At 45.8% G+C, this 20,575-nt stretch overlaps 1 protein-coding gene across 1 annotated transcript in view; it reads left to right on the top strand.

The window, feature by feature from the left end:
* The window catches only part of LOC129703400 (segment polarity protein dishevelled homolog DVL-3), a 74,467-nt gene that overhangs the window by 1,460 nt on the left and 52,432 nt on the right, over window positions 1-20,575 (top strand). The gene's annotated exons all lie outside the window — the stretch shown is intronic.

Here is a 20,575-nt window from a genome sequence, read left to right as displayed (position 1 = left end):
ATTCCGAGAGTTCCGTCTGTTTGTGATGGGGATCCAGTATTGGCTGCAGCCGCGGCCTCGCCTGGAGCGGGGATCCGCGGACAGGACGTCCCGTGGCTGCAGCCCGCAAGAGCCTGTCTCAGTGACCGCGGCCCGGGGCACAGGCCCGGGGCTGGGCTGACAGCTCGGTGGCTGAATGTTTGCATCCTCCCCCATTCTGCTGGAACCAGCGGCCGCGCTTTCACTGACAACCCGCGCATCTTTAACACGGTGCAAAACGATCTTTAGGATCTCTCCCCAGTCTGAACCTTCCTCCCCCCTCTGGTCAATCCACCCTTGTCCCTCCCTCCCTCTGGCTGTATATCTCACTCCTCTCCATCCCCACTTTGACTCCATCTACTCACGCTGTCTTGGGAAAAGTAGACAGGGGTGGCACAGTGTGTAGAGCCTCAGCCTCGCAGCGCCAGAACACCAGCTTCAATCCTGACCTCGGGTGCTGTCTGTGTGTGGAGTTTGCATGCTCTCCCTGTTACTGCGTGTGTTTCCTTCTGGGGCTCCCGTTTCCTTCCTGGTTAATTGCCTCCCTGTAAATTGCCCTTCGTGTGCAGGGAGTGGATGGGATAGTGGCAATATCATAGAACTAATATGAACGGTGAACTGGTATGAACAAAACTAGTGTGAATGGGTGATGGATGGTTGGCATGGACTTGTTAGACCGAAGGGCTGTTTCCATGCTGTATCAATCAATCCAACATAATCAAACATATTCTACACCATTGTAGACATTGGACTTTGTCTCTGGAACTGATGTGCTCCAATGCTGAAAACTATATTCTGAACCCTATCTTCCCCTTTGCTCTACCTAATGTACTTGATTTTGGCTTGTTTGTATTTATCCGATCTAATTGGATAGTAGGCAAAATAAAGCTTTTTCACTGTACCTCGGTACGTGTGACAATAATAAACCTAAATCTTATCTGACACCTTTTTGCAAAACACAAAGTGCTATAGGAACTGTGCGGGTCAGGCAGCATCTGTGGAGGGGATGGACAGGAGATGTTTCCAGTTAGCACCCTTCTTCAGACTATTTGTAGTAGAGCAGAGAAAACTGGAAAAGAGGCACCTGCAATTCTGTTGTTTGACACTTTTTGTCTCCTTATCCCTCTATACTTTTTCACTTTCACTTTCACCACCCCCACACCTGTATCCTTCACTCCATAGATGCTGCTGCACCCGCTGAATTTCTCCAGCATTTTTGTGTACCTTCCACCTCTTACTTGCCAGGTTCTGTCCCACCCCACCTCTCTTTTCCAGCTTTTTACCCCTCCTACTCAAAACATCAGTCCGAAGAAGGGTATTGACCCAAAATATCACCTAGCCATGTTCTCCAGAGAGGCTGCCTGACCTACTAGGTTACTCCAGCACTTTGTGTCAAACTTTGTCGAGGGTTTGCATTAAGGAAAATTGCAATGTGGACATGTTTTGTGGATCAAAATTCCTATGTGATGTGGGGTGGTCTGTGTGGGTTCAGTTTAGTTTTTGTTTAGAGACACAGTATGGAAACGGGCCCTTCAGCCCACAGAATCCATCAATCTCCCATTCACACTAGTTCTATGTTATCCTATTTTCTCATCCACTCCCTACGAACTAGGGGCAATTTACAGAGGCCAAATAACCTACAAACCTGCACGGCCTTGGGATGTGGGAGGAAACCGATTCACCTGGAGTAAACCCATGTGGTCACAGGGAGTATGTGCAAACTCCGTACCGGCAGCACCTGTGGTCAGGATCGAACCCGGGTTCGATCTGGCGCTCACAGACAGCAGCTCCAACAGCTGCACAACTGTGATACAGATGGACACGGGTCTTTCGGTAGAAAAGACTGTAACGCCTGCAAGGGATGGTACAAATCTAGTATCATGTATACTTGCAAGACAGAAACCAGAACAACTTGTAATCATTGCCATCCCTATGTTTTATAATAAAAGACCCTTACACATCCCAGCACTGGATTTGATAATGTGCTGTTAATGGAATATGTGATCGATGTAAGACACAAATGCTGGAGTCAGACCAGCGTAGATGGAGCTTCTCGGTTGCCATGGGCAAGTTGGGCTAAAGGCCTGATTTCTGTGCTGTATGACTCTCTCAACTCTTGGATTTCTGCATTGTGGAACTGGAGGATGTTAGTGATTGGAACGGGTGAGGTCTCAAAGGGATTTGATTGCAGAGAAGAGAAAATGGTAAAGTCGTGGCATTGCCAGACCCAAAGCCACTGTTTCCAGTGGTGAGTGATGAGCAATATTAATTTCCATTTATCTTGCACAATAACATAGGAAAAACTCCACCCCCCCTCCCAAGGCACTGTACGGGAGGGATGTCAAAGTAGGACTGACATTGAGATATACAAGGAAATAGCAGGGCACAAGGAACTGCAGATGTTGGAATCTTGAGCAAAATGCGAAGTGCTGGAGGAACCCAGGAGGAAATGGACGAGTGACCTTTTGGATCAGGACTCTTCTTCGGACTGATTGTAGTAGGTGGGGAAAAAGGTGGAAAAGAGAGCTCATGAGCCATGGGAGCAGAATTGGGCCATTTGGCCCATCGAGTCTGCTCCACCAATTGATCGTGGCTGATCTATCCTTCCCTCTCAACCCCATTCTCTTGCCTCCTCCCCGTAACCTTTCAGAAGTGGGGACAAGACAAAGCATGGCATGTGATAGGTGGTTACAGGATGGGGGTGGGGTGGTTGATTCTATAACCAACATTATTGCGGACATTAAACTTGGGCTCTGGAACTGTTACAATACAATGCTGAGAAACTACATACTACACTGTTTCTTTCCTATACCTTTTTGATTTGAGATTATCTGGTTTGAGTGGATAGCAAGCGAAACAAATTTCTTCACTGTACCTAAGTACATGTGACAGTAATAAATCTAAACTTAAATTAGCAGATGGCTGGAGTAAGTGACAAAGGCTAGAGGTGAAAAGGAGACAAAAGGGGGTCAGCTAAGGAGAGAAGAAGAGGAGGGAAATGTGAAGACAGAAGGAGGGACATAGTCGGAAAGGGACAAGAGGGAGGGGAACTAAAATCTTGTTTGGGCTCGGTTTTTGAGGTGTCGAAGTGGCGCATCGGTAGAGTTGTTGCCTTACAGCACCAACGACCCAAGGTTGATCCTGACTACGGGTGCCGTCTGTATGGAGTTTGTACATTCTCCCTGTGACCGCATGGATTTTCATCAGCTGCTCCAGTTTCCTCCCACACTCTAAAGACGTACAGGTTTGTAGGTATATTGGCCCTCTGTAAATTAGCCTTAATTTAGTTTAAAGATACAGTGTGTAAACATGCCCTTCAACCCACCAATTATGCTCCAACCAGCGATTACCCTGTACACTAGCACTATCCTAAACACTAGTGACAATTTATAATTTACTGATGCCAATTAGCCTACAAAGCTACTCGTTTTTGTAATGTGGAAGGAAACTGGGTCACCCAGAGAAATCCCATGCAGTCACAGGGAGAACGTACATACTCTGCACAGCCAGCACCCATAGCCAGGTTCAAACCCGGGTCTCTGGCGCTGTGAGGCAACAACTCTATCGCTGTGCCACTCTGTGTGGGGAGTGGATGAGGAAGTGGGATGACATAGCAAAAACAAATGTCGATTGTCCCTAATGTGTAATATAGTGCTAGTGTATAGGATGATGGCTGGTCGGTGGGTGAGTTGAAGGGCCAGTTTCCGTGCTGTATCTCTAAAGTCTAAAGAAGGAGAGCAAGGTGCAAAGATACACAAGGAAGATTCCAGGCCTCGGGATCTTGGCAGCTGAATGCTAGGCTTTCCGTAATGGGGTAACTGATCTGGGTCTGATCAAACGCTCAGAATTGCAAATACAACACGGCTGGAGGCAGAGAGGGATTTGAAAACCATCTATCCAGGAGTGTGCTGAAATGAATTAGATTAGAGGTAGCAAAGGCAGGAAGGGGGATTTCGGTGGTAGTGGGTTGGTGCTGTGAAACATTGTAGAATAAGATGGTGCCAGATTGTGGTGACCCTTTGTGTGCTGGTTCCTGAGGTGGATCTACTAACACCCACTACAACCATCCCTCTCTATTAAATTATTTTTCCACCTTGTAAATTTAGTTGTTCCCTTTGCTCTATCTATTGTACTTGAGTTGGACTTGATTGTATTTATGTATTGTATTATCTGATTTGCTAACAAAACACAGCTTTTCACTGTACCTCAGTACATGTGATAATAACTGTGGTACAGTGGATGGAGCCACTGCCTCACAGTGCCAGACACCCCGGGCTCGATCCTGACCTCTGGTGCTGCCTGTGTGTGCAGTTTGCACGTTCCCTCCTCCCACACTCCAAAGACGTGCAGGTTTGTGGGTTAATTGGCTTCTGTAACATGTTCCTAGTGTGTCGGATAGAACTAGTGTATAGGTGATTACCACCTCCACATCCTTCTTGTAATGAGCCAACCAGAACTGTACACAATACTCCAAATGCGGCATGACCTATAAGTGCTATAAAGCTGCATCATGACTTCCTGACACTCAATACTTTACCGATGAAAACAAGCATACCATATGTAGAAACAAGAAACTGCAGATGCTGGTTTATACCAAAGATTGACACGTTCCAGTGGAAAATGTAATGTTGGTGAATTGATTCACTGTAAAGACAGGCTGGATTTGAAAGAAGATAAAATGCTGGAGTAACTCAGTGGGTTAGGCAGCATCTCTGGAGAAAAAGTATGGGACGTTTCAGGCGGGACCCTTCTTCAGTTCTTATACCATAGCATACCGTATGCCTACTTTACCACTCTATCTACTTGCTCTCCTGAGTGTTCAGTGGGAGGAAATTCTGCACCTTCATTGTGTTACTGGGCAAGGCTGTTTAAGGTGCGAAAGCGGGGGATCAGAGGGATGTGGTGGTGAGATGGATTATGTCTCATCAGCGTACAATTGACAATGGTGCCACGTTTTCTTAAAGTTGCATGTAGATAGGACACCATAGGATAAGATATGACTAAGATTTATTGACTCTAGTGTAGATGGGGCATCTTGGGGCCTGTTTCTGTACTGCATTACATTATTGCCTATTAATATTTACTGTCTCGAGTAGCTGAGGCATCTTAGTTGGCAAGGCCAGGTTGCGTCGAGGGGCCTGTCTCCGTACTGTGTGACATTATTGCCCCTTCACATCTTTTCACGAAATGTCTTGAACACAAAAGTCGCATGTTACCCCCAGCAAGCCTCCCATGGGAGTGGAGTTGATTGTCAGAACTGAGGGGGAGGTGGTGAACTGAGAACAGACAGAACTCCAAGAACCAAGACCACACAAGCCAAACATGGGCAAGTAGGACTGGCCTAGATGGGGCAAGTTGGTCAGCACAGACAATTTTAACTGGGTGCATCACAGCATGATTTGGTATCTGCTCCATCCATGATCGCAAGAAATTGCAGAGAATTATGGATGCAGTCCAGCCCTTCACACAAGACAACCTCTCTTCCATTGAGTCTATCTACACTTCATGCTGCCTTGGCAGGGCCAGGAGCATAGTCAAGGACCAGTCTCACCTTGGTCATTCTCTCGTCTCCCCTCTCCCATCAGTGAAAATGCACAACTCCAAATTCAGGGACAGATTCTTCCCAGTTGTTATCAGGCAACTGAACCATCCTATCACCAACTAGAGAGCAGTCTTGACGTACCATCTACCTCATTGGAGACCTTTGAACTAATTCTTTAATTTTCGAACTAATTCTCTACCATAATTATTTAATCGGATTTTACTGGACTTTATCTTGCACTGAATGTTATTTCCTGTACACTGTGGACAGCTTGGTTGTTATTATTTCTAGTCTTTCCGCTGAGTGGATAGCACGCAATAAAAAGCTCTTCACTGTATCTCGGCACATGTGACAATAATAAACTAAACTGGGAGAGAAGCAGAGTTAATGTTTCATGTTAATGACACTTCATCATTGATCTATGAAGGGTCTTTGTGAGTGAATAGTTAACTCTGATCCTCTTTCCGCATGTGCTGCCCGACCTGCTGGATGTTCCCAGTATTTCCTGTCTGCAACGTTAACATTAATTAGCGTCATATAGTGTGGAAACAGGCCCTTCGGCCCAATTTGCCCACTCCGACCAACATGTCCCATTTGCACTAGTTTCACCTGCCTGCGTTTGGCCCATATGCCCGTGAACCTGTCCTATCCATTTGCACTTGTATGGATCCATGTAGGGAAATGTGTCACTAGAATTCTCGCCGTGACCTATGTGTCAGCTTGGCTGAGTTGGTGGAACTGTGGCTTGCTGAGACTTGAACTCGAGTCACATGTTCTCATCCAGACCACGCTCACACAATTAAAGTCTCCCGTCGATCAGCTGGCTGTGCCGTTTAATGAGTTTTTGGCCCGATACATCACGGCACAGGACGGAGTTACTAAACGAATAGTCTCTGTTTGGAGGTCAAAGGGTGGCCAGTAAAAAAATAATAAATTGCATTTTGAGAGAGAGAGAAAGGAGTTTGAGAGGAAGAGAGAGAGGGTACACAAAATTGCTGGAGAAACTCAGCGGGTGCAGCAGCATCTATGGAGCGAAGGAAATGGGCGACGTTTCGGGCCGAAACCCTTCTTCAGACTGTTGGGAGTAGAGTAGAGAGAGAGAGGGGTTTGAAAGAGAGAGAGAGAGAGAGTGGGGTGTTTGAGGAAGAGGGGGAGAGGGGGGAGGGTTTGGGGAGAGTGAGAGAGAGTGGGGTGTTTGAGGGAGAGAGGTGGGTTAGAGGGCGAGGGGAGTTTGACGGAGAGGGATTTGAGGGAGGAACAGTGGGTTTGAAAGGGAAGAAGTGGAGTTTGAGAGAGGAGTTTGAGGGGGAAAGAGAACGAGGATAGGGGTTGAGTGTGGGGTGGGGGGGGTTGAGGGAGTGCAGGAGAGTGAGAGTTTCATTGTTTTTTTTTGTACCAAATCAGAACTATGAAATTCTTACTTGCAACATGAAGGCTGAGTGGACAGAGATTTCTCTCTCGCTGTAAGAAATATTCCTGACTGAATTATTTTAACACTTCCCACCTGCTCAATGAAAATCATTCATTTAAAAAAACAAATCGGCTTTTGGAATGGTGATGCGTGTAAGATAAAATGCAGCGTTTCTGGAACGGTGGCAGCTGTTTGTGAAATTCTAGAGTAATTCTGTCGGGGAACTGTGTGGTGTGGAGGTAGTTGGCGAGATCCATGACTGGCAGATCCTGGAATGTTCTGGTCACCGGCACGGAATCAAAAGTCATGCAGTGTTTAGTGAGTGTTTGTGTTGGAATTTGAATGAAGTTTACATGCCCAGCATCGAGACTGAAGAAATAGGTCAGAAGGGAAAGTTTTTAATGGAGATGTGTGGGGCAAGGCTGCTGTTCAGACTACAGTCTGGTGAAGGACCCCTGTCCACTACCTCCACAGGTGCTGAATTCCTCCCGGTGATAAATAAACACAAAATGCTGAACCAACCAGCCCTGAAACTCACCCGAACCGGACTTTGTCTATAGTTTAATGTTTAATTTATAATTTAATGCGTGAACTTGATAATTCAACGTTAAATTTACTGTATGAAATCCTCCAGCACGAGATTTTCACACAGGATTGTACCATGTATGGAACTGGCGTGACTATAAACTCAGTCATGGTGGCGCAGCGGCAGAGTTGCTGCCTTACAGCAAAATGCAGCGCCCGAGACCCGGGTTCGATCCCGACCACGGGTGCTGTCTGTATGGAGTTTGTACGTTCTCCCCGTGATCTGCATGGGTTTTCTCCGAGATCTTCGGTTTCCTCCCACACTCCAAAGACGTACAGATTTGTAGGTTAATTGGCTTGATAAAAATGTAAAATTGTCTAAGCTGGCGATATGCAGAATACTGCCCTGCTGACTACAAAATTCAGAAGGTTCAGAAGGACTGACTGACTAACTCAGTGGGTCAGGTAGCATCTCTGGAGGAAAGTAACAGGTGAAGTGTTGGGTCAGGACCCTTCGTCTGCAGTTCCTTCCTCGTTGAACTGCTGAGTTCCTGCAACACTTTGTGTTTTGGTTCCTATTCCAGCATCTGCAGTTACTCGTGTCTACTGTTTGGGGAAAGGACAGTGACATTCTTTATCTATCTTCAGGGATTTTAGGGACAGTTTGGTGGTAACTCAATTTACTCTGAGGGTTCTGCTATTGGTGTTCCTTGTCTTTTAGATTTTTCGGGATACAATGTGGAAACAGGCACTTCAGATCACCGAGTCTGCACCGACCAGTGCACTAACACTATCCTCTACACTAGGGACAATTTTCAATTTTACCAAAGCCAATTAATCCACAAACATGCACGTCTTTGGAGCGTGGGAGGAAACTGGAGCGGTTACAGGGATGAACGTACACACTCCGTATAGACAGCAACCATAGTCAGGATTGAACCCGGCTCTCTGGTGCTGTAAGGCAGCAACTCTACCGCTGCACCACTTGTCCCTGAAGTACAGAGGAGTGTGGTTATCACTGTTACTCAGACGGCCATTAGTTTGTGCTGGGATGAGCTGGTTGGGTCTTGGTCTTTGAGCATTGTTTATCTCATCGTGCTGCACTATTCCTTCGGGCAGAGGGTAGAGCTGCTGCCTCACAGCACTGGAGACCCGGGTTTCAATTCTGACCTTGTGTGCTGTCTGTGTGTGTGGAGTTTGCACGTTCACCCTGTAACCACATGAGTTTCCTCGGGGTGCTCTAGTGTCCTGCCACATTCCAAAGATGAGCGGATTTGTCGGTTAAATGGCCCTCTGTAAATTGCCCTAGCATGTGAGGTGTGGGTGCGAAAGTGGGATAACAATAGTGTGAATGGGTGATTGATTGATTGTCAGTGTGGAATAGTGAGGCTTGTAGATCGGTTATGACCAAACTGCATTACAGAGACACTGGGGTCTGATCCTCTGGATAAATATCAAATATCTTGATCACTGACACGTCACCATGGGAACTTTCTGGAGACAAATCTGTTGCTTGTTCTGAATGGCTTAAAAACGGCAGCATCCCATGGTCATTTACGTTTATCAGTGTCACATGTACTGAGGTACAGTGAGAAGCTTTGTGTTCCATGCTATCCAAACAGATCAGACAATGACAAAGGGGAAGATACAGATTGCAATGACATTGAAGCCCACCAGTTCCATAGACAAAGTCCATTGTGCAATGGTGTCGAGGTGGATCACACAGTGCCGTAGCTCATGGAAGGACTGTTCACAAGCCTGATAACTGAGGGGAAGATGTATATATTATATAAACGCATGAATCTATTTTGATGTGGATCCTTGCACTGTGTTCTCAGTAATAGTATGTTAGCAATGATGTAGCACCTCTTAGTTAGATGTGCATGGAAATATGATGTATGGTCATTTCTCAATGCGGTAGAATTATTGATCTGGTGACAGCGAGTGAAATATACTCTGCAGAAATCATTTGCAGTAAAACTTGTTAACATGGGAGACTAGCACGTAGACAGTAAAGCACAGGAACAGTTCCTGTGCTGTACGTTCTCCCTGTGACTGCATGGGTTTCCTCTGGATGCTCCAGTTTCCTCCTACATCTCAAAGACGTGTGGGCTTGTAGGTTAATTGTCCCTCTGCAAATTGTCCCTGGTGTGTAGGGAGTGAATGAGAAACTGGAATAACATGGAACTGGTGTGATCGCTGATCGACATGGGCTCGGTTTGCTGAAGGGTTTGTTTCCATGCCGTATCACTAAACTGTAGGGAAGAGCTTATTAGACCAATGATTAGTTCAGAGATGCCAACAAGCGAACCCCTGTACACTAGTTACATCCTACACATTGGAGACAATTTCCAAAAGCCAATTAACCTACAAACCTGTAGGTTTTTGGAATGTGAGAGTTTTTAGAGACACAGCACGGAAACAGACCCTCCGTACACTGGGTGTGCGGAGTTTGGCCCTTCGGACCAGCGATCCCCACACATTAACACTATCCTACACCCACTGGGGACAATTTTTCCATTTACCAAGCCAATTAAGCTATAAACCTGTACGTCTTTGGAGTACGGGAGGAAAACGAAAATCTCGGATAAAACCCACGCAGGTCGCGGGGAGAAGGTACAAACTTCGTACAGGCAGTACAACCCGGGACTCCAGCGCTGCATTCGATGTAAGGCAGCAACTCTACCGCTGCGCCACCGTGACTGCTCAAGAACATGCAATCTCCATACAGATAACACCCCTAGTCAGGATCAAACTGGTCTTTGGCGATGTGAGGCAGAGGCTCTACCAGTGCGCCACTGTGCTGCCCTGAAAATAACAAAAAGATTGTGACCAACAGGGTTTGTTCATTATTCCAGTAAGTAAGGCCACGGCTGCCTACAGATCTATTATAGTGCAGGGCTGACGTCAGGGGCTGTCTTTGCCTAAGCCTTGAATCCCACTGTACACAACATGCATTCGCTTCTCTATTTGCGGTTTGTTTACTTTAGTAATTGCTCTTTTCCTTGGGTTTGGTGTGTCTGCCTTTCTTTCTAATTGAGTTCAGCATCTGGTTACTGACGGGCTGGGACTCGTTGGACTTTCTCAGCGTTAAAGTCTGCTAGCTGAGCCTTCAAGGTCAGGAAACTCTCTGGGTTCGTTTCCAGTTCCTGTCGGCCTGTGTGTTTAATTCAATTGCGAATTATCGAGAGTTGTGGATGTAACCCAGTTTTTTTCACACAGACCAGACTCCCCACCAACGACTCCATCTACACTTCCCACTGGGACAGGGAAAAGGTCGGGTTCTCCGTGCAGCGCACACACACACACACACACACACACACACACACACACACACACACACACACACACACACACACACACACACACACACACACACACACACACACACACACAAAAAAACGGGACATAAAATAACAAAAAGCCAAACGGACTGCAGAGGCCACTGCGACGTGAGTCGCGCCGCCCACTCCACCAGCTACGCCACTGTGCTGCCCCAAAAGTCTTGCAAATTCAACAATATTTTATTTTTGCACACTTCGTTCCAAAGTGGATAACATCACGTTTCACACTACTTGTTCCTCTTACCAACTAGTTGTGCCTGCTCTATGCCGTTAAGTGCAAATCCATCGACATGTAAGACTGGGTTTCAATGGTGGGTACAGGCCTGACCTTGTATAATATTTGAGTTGTACTGATGGATACAGATCTGATGTGTAGGAAGGAATTGCAGATGCTTGTTTACACTGAAGATAGACACAGAATGCTGGAGTAATTCAGCACGTCTGGTGGCATCTCTGGAGTAAAGGAACAGGTGATGTTTTGGTTTGAAACCCTTGTCAGACTGGGCATTTGAGTTGAGACTTTCTTCAGACTGAATAAGGGTTTGACTTGAAACATCACTTATTTATTTTCACCAGAGATGCTGCCTGACCCGCTGAGTTACTCCAGCATTTTGTGTTTATCTTGGGGTACAGATCTGAGGCCGTATACATGGGGGGTAAATACCTTGGGCTGTAGAGATGTGGTGTACCACCTCTGAGACTGGTATAGAACAAGTAGCTTAGAGTGGTGCAAGAATTGTATGTGTGTACACGGTAACTGATCCCTGAATGTGCAACGGATGATGAAATACACGGCTGATGAGTGATTGTAGCAACTTTTATACCTAGCCACGCATTCCATCTACTTTTGCCTGAGGGAGTAGGGAGTTCACAGGCACTCAGTGGCACGGAGCCAGCTAGCAGGTGATTTCCACTGAAGAGGATTCCAGCCCTGTCTGCCGGTGGGGGTGGGGTGGGGCGGGAATCCCGGCTTCGATCCTGACTACGGGTGCTGTCAGTATGGCGTTTGCATGTTCTCCATGTGATGCCGTGGCTTTTCTCCCACATCCCAAAGACGTGCAGGTTTGTAGGTTAATTGGCTTCTGTAACTTATGAACTGTCCCTAGTGTGTTGGATAGTGCTAGTATACAGGGTGATTACTGGTTGGCGCAGACTCGGTGGGCCAAAGGGCCTGTTTCGTGCTGTAATTCTAAGTCGGTGAATAGCATTTTTTTGTTGTTGCGTGCTTTCCAGTCAGCGGAGAAACTATACAGGAATACAATTAAGCTGTCCATTGTATACAGGTACAGGTTAAAGGGTAAAACATTTAGTGCAAGGTAAAGTCCGATTAAAGATAGCCCAACTTGCACGGGTCTTCAATGAGGTAGATGGGAAGTTTGGACTGCTCTCTAGCTAGTGATAGGATGGTTCAGTTGCCTGATAACAGCTGGGAAGAAACTGTCCCTGTTTTGCACAGAGCAACTTAGTTTAGTTTATTGTCATGTGTACCAAGGTACAGTGAAATGCATTTTTGTTGCATGCTATCCAGTCAGCGACAAGACTATACATGATTACCATCAAGCCATCCATAGTGTACAGATGCAAGATAAAGAGAATAATGTTTAGTGCAAGATAATGTTCAGTAAAGTCCGAGTAAAGATAGTCCGAGGGTCTCCAAAGAGTTAGATGAGAGGTCAGGTGCAGGCAGTGGATGAGAAAGTGGGATAACACAGAATGGGTGGTCGATGGTCGATGTGGACTCAGTGGGCTGAATGGCCTGTTACCATGCTGTATCTTTTTTAAACTAAAACAAACAGCTACTAGCCCAACAGACAGTGAATTACAGAACACCCTTGCCCAACCCTTTTGCTTTGCTTTTTATTTCTTGTTTTCTCCATCCCTCAGTATTGTGCCATAGTTCACATCTTCCATGGCTGATCTGCTCCTCAGCTCTGTTTATCTAGCTCCGCTATTTGCCACATGCCATTCGATGCTATGAGCCGGCACACAGATCTATCCTCCTGTCTCCGACAGCTCAGTGGTAGCTTGACATTGGTTAGACACTCCAGATTAGTACTCCCCCACGCTTCTTGTAGCTGGAGGTGGGCCTTTGTGTGTATTTTTCTATGTAACTGCAACACTGTAACATTATATTCTGCACTGTTATTTTTCTTGTTGCACTACCTGTACAACTTGTGTACAGCCTGTTAGACTTTTTAGACTTGAGAGATAAATTGATTTTGTCTATTTGTTGAAAAACACAGAAACAAAAACAATCACTCTTTTTAGATTTTTACTTTTCGAGATACGGTGTGGAAACAGGCCCTTTGACCCGAGTCCGTGCCAACCAGCGATCTCCCTGTACACCAGCACTGTCCTGCACACTAGGGGAAATTTGTAGGAGGCAATTAACGTACAATCCTGCACGTCATAAAGTTATAGAGTGATACAGTGTCGAATCAGGTCCTTTGGCCTAACTTGTCCAAACCGGCCAACATAGCTACACTAGTCCCACCTGCCCGCGCTTGGTCCATATCCCTCCAAACCTGTCCTATTCATGTACCTGTCTAACTGTTTCTTAAACATTGGGATAGTCCCAGCCTCAACTACCTTCGCCGGCAGCTTGTTCCATGCACCCACAGTCTTTGGGATGTGGGAGGAAACCGGAGCACCTGGAGGAAACCGATGTGGTCACAGGGAGAATGTACAAACTCTGTCAGACAGGGCCCATAGTCAAGATCAAATTGGGGTTTCTGGTGCAGTGAGACGGGCTCTGCCCACTGCGCCACTGTGCTGGCCTCATTATACTCGTATTTAGTATGGTTTGACTGGATAGCATGCAAACAAAATTTTTACTTTATCTCAATCAGCACACGTGACAATCATAAACAATACCAACATATCTTAATTACAATTTTGTTATTTGGAGAGGAAACAAGAATGGGGTGACGTATAGGGACGTATCTCCCAATTTAGAATTGATCAGGATTGCTTATAGTTAATATTCCAGGTTTAGTTTTAGGTTTGTATAGGAAGCAATACCAAAGATAAACACAAAATGCTGGAGTAACTCAGCCGGTCAGGCAGCATCCTGTGGGTCAAGCATGCTGCCTAACCCGCTGAGTTACTCCAGCATTTTGCATCTATCTTTACTTTTATGTTTATTATTGTCAGCCACGGTACAGTGAAAAGCTTTGTTTTGCATGCTATCCAAATAGATCGGGTATTACTATACATAAATACAATCAAGCAAAACCCAAGTCCAACAGGTAGAGCAAAGGGGAAGATACAGAGTGCAGAATATAGTTCTCAGCATTGTAGCGCACCAGTTCCAGAGACAAAGTCCAATGTCTGCAATGGGGTAGCTTAGATTCAGATTCAATTTTAATTGTCATTGTCAGTGTGCAGTACAGAGACAACGAAATGCATTTAGCACCTCCCTGGAAGAGCGACATAGCAAACGATTTGAATAAATAATAATAAGTGTGGGGGGGGGGGGGGGGGGGGGGGGGGGGGGGGGGGGGGGGGGGGGGGGGGGGGTGGTGATTGGCTGTCACGAGGTACGTGTTGTGAGTAGGACTGTTCAGAGTAGGACTTATGGAAGGACTGTTCAGAAGCCTGATAAAAGAAGGGAAGAAGCTGTTCCTGAGTCTGATGGAGCGCTCTTTCAAGCTTCTCTGCAGGGGTGGTGAAATGTACTTGGGGACATACGCTTCCAACGGCTCGGTTCCGTTCCCCCTCCTCCCCCAGAGATGTGGGACAGATGCTCTGTGGCATTGTTGACCCTGGGGAGAGATGCAGCCTTTTAAAGTCTAGACGCAAATGGTGTGGGCTGTGTGTTTCCCCCTTTGCCTCGAAGGCTTTCTATTGATATGCATGATGGATCTGTAGTCATTTGGCTGACTTATTGTGATGGCAGATGTTGTGGGGCTGATGTACGCTCCACACTCTGACTACTGAATGCTGCTCTTCAGGCTGGTCACTCCTGCCCTTGCTCTCACAATGCAGGTTTAGGTTCAGGTTTGCTTATTGTCATGTGTGCCGAGATACAATGAAAAGCATTGCTTTGCATGACTACCAAACAGATCATATATACCATACATAGATGCAATTAAGTCAAATTCAAGTACAATAGATTGAGCAAAGGAACGATGCAGAGTGCAGAATAGTTCTCAGCATTGCAGCACATCAGTTCTATAGACAAAGTACAATGTCCGCAATGGGGTCGAGGTGATTTGGACAGTACCCTAGCTTATGGAAGGACCGTTCAGAAGCCTGATAACAGAGGGGAAGAATCTGCACTTGAGTCTGGTGGTGTTCACTTTCAAGCTTCTGTGCCTTCTGCCGGACAGGTGCAGGGAGAGGAAGGAATGACTGGGGTGGCTGCTTGTAGATTGAGTAAATGGTGGGGAGTCTGGTCAGTGTGATAGACTGGGTTACATCTACAACTCTCTGCTATTCCCTGCGGTCTTGGGCAGAGCTGTTCCTAAACCAGACTGTGATGCAACCTGACATTATACTTTATACAGTGTGACTGTAGAAGTTTATAAGAGTCACTGCAGATGTGCCAAGTTTCCTCAGTCTGTTGAACAAGGACCAGCCTGTTCATATGTTGATAATAATGTGAGCTGACAAGCTGATCTCTACCCTGTGAACTAAGTTGGGATATCTTATAGTGTACAGGATTATGGCAGGAATAGATCGGGTCAATACAGTTTCTTTCCCCAGAGTAGGGGAATTGAAAACCAGAGGACTTGGGTTTAAGGTAAGGGGAAAAAGATTTAATAGAATACCTGAAGGGTAACTTTTTTTACACAAAGGTTAATGAGTGCATGGAACAAGCTGCCAGAGGAGGCCGGTACTGTCATAACGTTTAAGTGACATTAGACAGGTACATGGATAGGGTAGGTTTAGAAGGATATGGGCCAGTCAGGTGGGACTGGTGTACTTGGTCAGCGTGGGCAAGTTGGAATGAAGGGCCTGTTTTTACGCTGCATGATTATGAATCTAAATGAAATGTAAATGGATCTGGGGCAAAACACAAAGTGCTGGAGTAATTCAGCGGGTCAGGTAGCATCTCTGAGGAACATGGATAGGCAACATTTTGAGTCAGAACCCTTCTGTAGGTTGATTGTGGTCAGAGGGAGAAAGCTGGAAGAGGTGGGGGCAGAACAAGCCTGGCAAGTGATAGGTGGATACAGGTGGGGGGTGGGTGTTGGATTGGCAGATGGGTGGCATAAGTGACAAGGGCGAGAGAGAAAGGGAGACAAATGGGTGTCGGATAAGGAGAAAAGAGGAATGGAATGAAAAGTCATAGCTGGAAGGGATGGCAGAGGGTTTGGGGTGATGGGGGTGGTTGGCAGGACGGACTGGATTGGGAATAGTACACAGCCAGCTTCCACTCATTGGCTGATCATCAACCAAAATTAGAGGGTATTAACTTTGCAAAGAGGTTGGAATTTTTTTTGCTTTCTTTGGTTGAGAATAGGCCTGGTGGCAGTATGTAAAATTCTGAAAGGCATGGATATGGTAGACAGTCAGAAGCTTTTTCCCCAGGGTAGCCCGAAGGTGAAAGGAGCAATGTTGAAAGGAGATGATTGGGATGGGGTTTTTACACAGGGCGGTGGGTGCCTGGAACGCATTGCCAAGGGTGGTGGTGGTGGAAGCAGATACGATAGTGGCGTTAAAGAGGCTTTTAGATAGGCACATGAATATGCAGGGAATGGAGGGATATGGATCACGTGTAGGCAGAAATTAGTTTAACGGCATCATATTCAGCACGGACATTGTGGGCAGAAGTGCCTGTGCTGTACCATATTGTGATCTCCTTGCGGAGATGTGAATGAACTAGTGTGTATCCGTAGCCCTGTTGCCAATAGAATCCAATGAATGGTAAACATCGGAGACGTTTCTTTTTGCCTTCATTTCATTCTAATTTGAAGCTTTATCCCAAGACACTTGCCTTGTTCTGAGCTAACAAACAGAGGAAGTAACATTTTGTAATCTGCTCATTTACGCCTTCTAAGAATTCATCAAATAAAAGGCAAATTAACTTGGAATGTGGAACTCACTGTTGTTTGAGGTGACCTTCAGGTGAAACGTACATGAGCACGAGGGAGAGGAGTGAGGTGACGGATGAGCCAAGAGGTTTGGGATAGCTTTGGGTGGAGTATAAATGCTGGTTTGACCTGTTCTAGGCTATAAATTAAATGTAATCAAATAGGTTAAATCAACAAAGTGTTGGAAATGCTCACCAGGTTAGTCATCGTCTGTGGAGAGCCCTAAAATGATAACCAAGTAGTGTCGTTTATTGCGATGGGAATTGGATACAAAAGCCGGGTGCTTGTACTACAGGGCATTGGTGAGACCACATCTGGAATAGACCACTGTGTACATTACTGGCCTCCTGGTCTAAGGAAGGATGTTGGTCAATTGAAAGCTTTTTACTTTTGTTACTTTAGCTGTTTCCCTGAACCCCTCAGTTCCTATTAAATCTTTCCCCCCTCACCTTAAATCTGTGTCCTCTGGTTCTTGATTCCCCCTACTCTGGGTAAAATATGGTGCATTTACCCTATCTATTCCCACTCATGATTTAATACATCTCAATACCATCACCTCTCATCCTCCTGCACTCCAAGGAATAAATTCGTAACCTGCTCAACCTCTCCCTATAGCACCGGTCCTCAGGCCCTGACTTCTGTAAATTGCCCCTAGTGTGTAGAGAGCGGACGAGAAAGTGGAATGCCGTAGAACGGGTAGGCATGGGTGGTCGTTGGTCGGCGTGGAATCAGCGGGTTGAAGGGCCTGCTTCCACACTGTCCATCTTACCATCGATCCATCATGGGGGAAAAACAGACAAATGATGCTCAATAGAGCGAGCGATGTCTGATTGAAACAAGTTGCCCTCGATCCCGAGGAGCAGGCTTTCTATGCTGAAATTAGCCGTAGCGATTTGATGTGTTAACATAGAAACATAGAAAATAGGTGGAGGAGTAGGCCATTCGGCCCTTCGAGCCTGCACCGCCATTCAATATGATCATGGCTGATCATCCAACTCAGTATCCTGTACCTGCCTTCTCTCCATACCCCCTGATCTCTTTAGCCACAAGGGCCACATCTAACTCCCTCTTAAATATAGCCAATGAACTAGCCTCAACTACCTTCTGTGGCAGAGAGTTCCAGAGATTCACCACTTGTTGGTTTATCATTGCCACATGCACCAAGATACAGTGAAACACTTTGTTTCCTGACTATCCAGTCAAACAAACACAAGTACAACAGTGCAAGGAGAAGTGCAGAATGTTCCAGAGTGCAGAATATAGTGTTACAGCATTACACTTACAGAAAATGTTAACTTTAGGACTGAGTCCACCAAGTGCGCGCTGACCAGCGATCTCCCCGTACACTATCACTATCCTACACACTAGGGACAATTTTTTTTTTTTTTTTTTTTACTGAAGCCAATTAGCCTACAAACCTACATCTTTGGAGTGTGGGAGGAAACCGGAGCACCCGGAGAAAACCCCCAGTCACAGGGAGAATGTGCAAACTCCATACAGATGGCACCCGTAGTCAGGATCGAACCTGGGTCTCTGGTGCTGTGAGGCAGTAGCTCGACCGCTGCACCGCTGTGCCAATTATTAACAGTTAAAGAAACAAATCTGTTTTCATAAGGTGGGTGTGGAAGAATGTTTCTAGAATTAGGGACTTTATCTTGCACTAAATGTTATTCCCTTAATCCTGTATCTGTATAGTGGACGGTTCGATTGTAATCATGTACAGTCATTCTGCTGACTGGATAGCACACAACAAAAAAGCTTTTCACTGTACCTCGGTACACGTGCCAATTAACTAAACTGAACTCTATCGTGCCTTGGAGGGTGAAAAGAAGCAGATAGATACCTGAAGTTCAACTATATTCCCATTACCTAAAGGCCAAGTGGTGTAGATTGAAAGCCCATCTTCAGCAATGTTAGGGTCATATATGGACCAAACACTTGAGTTCCGATCCTGCCGGGCATCAAGAACGATGGAGAACTTCTCAAGGAGAGAGAAAGGCAGTCAGCACTCGGAGAAAGGAGCACCTCATAGAATAATTGACAGGTTCTTGATTGGTAAGGGCACCAGGAGAAGGTAGGAAAATGGGATTGAGAGGGTCAAATAGATTAGCCGTAATTGAATGGTGGAGAGCGCATTCGATGGGCCGAATGGCTTAATTCTGCTCCACCATTCAATTACAGCTGATCTATTTGTCTTGTGGACAATTCTGCAGACTGAAGAAAAGTCCCAACCTGAAACATCACTTAGCCCCATTTTTCAGAGATGCTACCTGACCTGCTGAGTTACTCCAGCACTTTGTCTTTCTTTGTCAACCAGCATCTGCAGGTCTTTGAGTCCCCAGAAGGGCTTAGTAGTGTAGTTTGTTATCCAGCAACTGAGCCCAACATATTCATTGGAGATCCTCAGACTACCTTTAATTGGACTTTATGGACTTTATCTTGCACTAAATGTTATTCTCTTTAACCTGTACCTGCTCACATTGGATGGCTTGATTTTAATCATATATAGTCTTTCTGCCGACTGGATAGCGGGCAACAAAAGGCTTTTCACTCTATATTGGTACACGCGACACTACACTAAACGACACAACACTAAACCACACTGCATTGCCCTACACTACAGTAAACTGTACTGCACGACACTACGCTATACTAAACTAAACTAAACTAAACTGCGCTACACTGCGTTACATCATACCACACTACACTAAACTAGTCCACGTTACACTAAACTGCACGACACTGCATTATACACTGAAAGCCAGTTGGAGTCATGTTGCAGGGAGCTGTGGTCTGTGGTGAAGTCCTGATTGGGGCTGTGATTTTACCACAGCTTCCTGTCTTGGTATCTCGCCCTCCACCACTTCCTGTCTTCTGCATGTTGCCAGGCAACTGAGGAAGGTTTCTCCCTTCCTGAAAGGCAGTCTTAATCATAATAACACCGTTGGTGCTCTGGTTGTGTTGGCTTTAATTGATGCTTGACTGGCAGTCAGGAGTGTATGGAAAGGTCAGGACATTAAATGGGAACACATGGGAGTTTCCTCAATTAGTCCCCGTTTCATTTTGCGCTAGGCTTAATGAGACTGTTTTGCTGATTTACATTTCATTACATTAGAGCTGTGCAGTCATTTTGAGCGATCTTTCGAACATTGCAACAAGGCATGAAGGGCAGCAGAAAATAATGTACCTGTTTGGCCAATCTTTCTTGAAGAAATATCAAAGAAATTTAAGAGCGGCACACTGGCGCAGCAGGTAGAACTGCTGCCTGACAACACCAGAGGCCAGGGTTCGATCATGATCACAGATGCTGACTGTGTCCTTGTGACCATGTGGGTTTTCTCTGGGTTCTCAGGTTTCCTCCTACTTTGTAAAATGTGTGAGTTTGTAGGTTAGACACAAAGTGGCTAACAACAGGGATGAAAATGTAAAAAGAGCAAATGAATGAAAGGTATGAAATGAACAAATAAATCAAAGCCTGCAAAGATGATCAAGGAAACGTGGAGCCCACAATGGTCCATTGTTGGCTGTGGGAAAGGCGAAAATGAAGGGATACTAACTGAAACTAAGCCAGATGACAGTGAAACTAGTAGGACGAATAGGGTGGGAGAGGGCCGGAGAAAGAGGAAATGCAAGGGTTACTTGGCATTAGAGAAACAATATTTGTACCCCTTGGTTAATTGACCTCATTCAATTGCCT

The sequence above is a fragment of the Leucoraja erinacea genome, chromosome 14 (genome assembly GCF_028641065.1).
Source record: "Leucoraja erinacea ecotype New England chromosome 14, Leri_hhj_1, whole genome shotgun sequence".
NCBI classification, from domain to species: domain Eukaryota; kingdom Metazoa; phylum Chordata; class Chondrichthyes; order Rajiformes; family Rajidae; genus Leucoraja; species Leucoraja erinaceus.
Note: the sequence above shows the minus strand (reverse complement) of the source record. Positions and strands in the feature narration are given on the sequence as shown.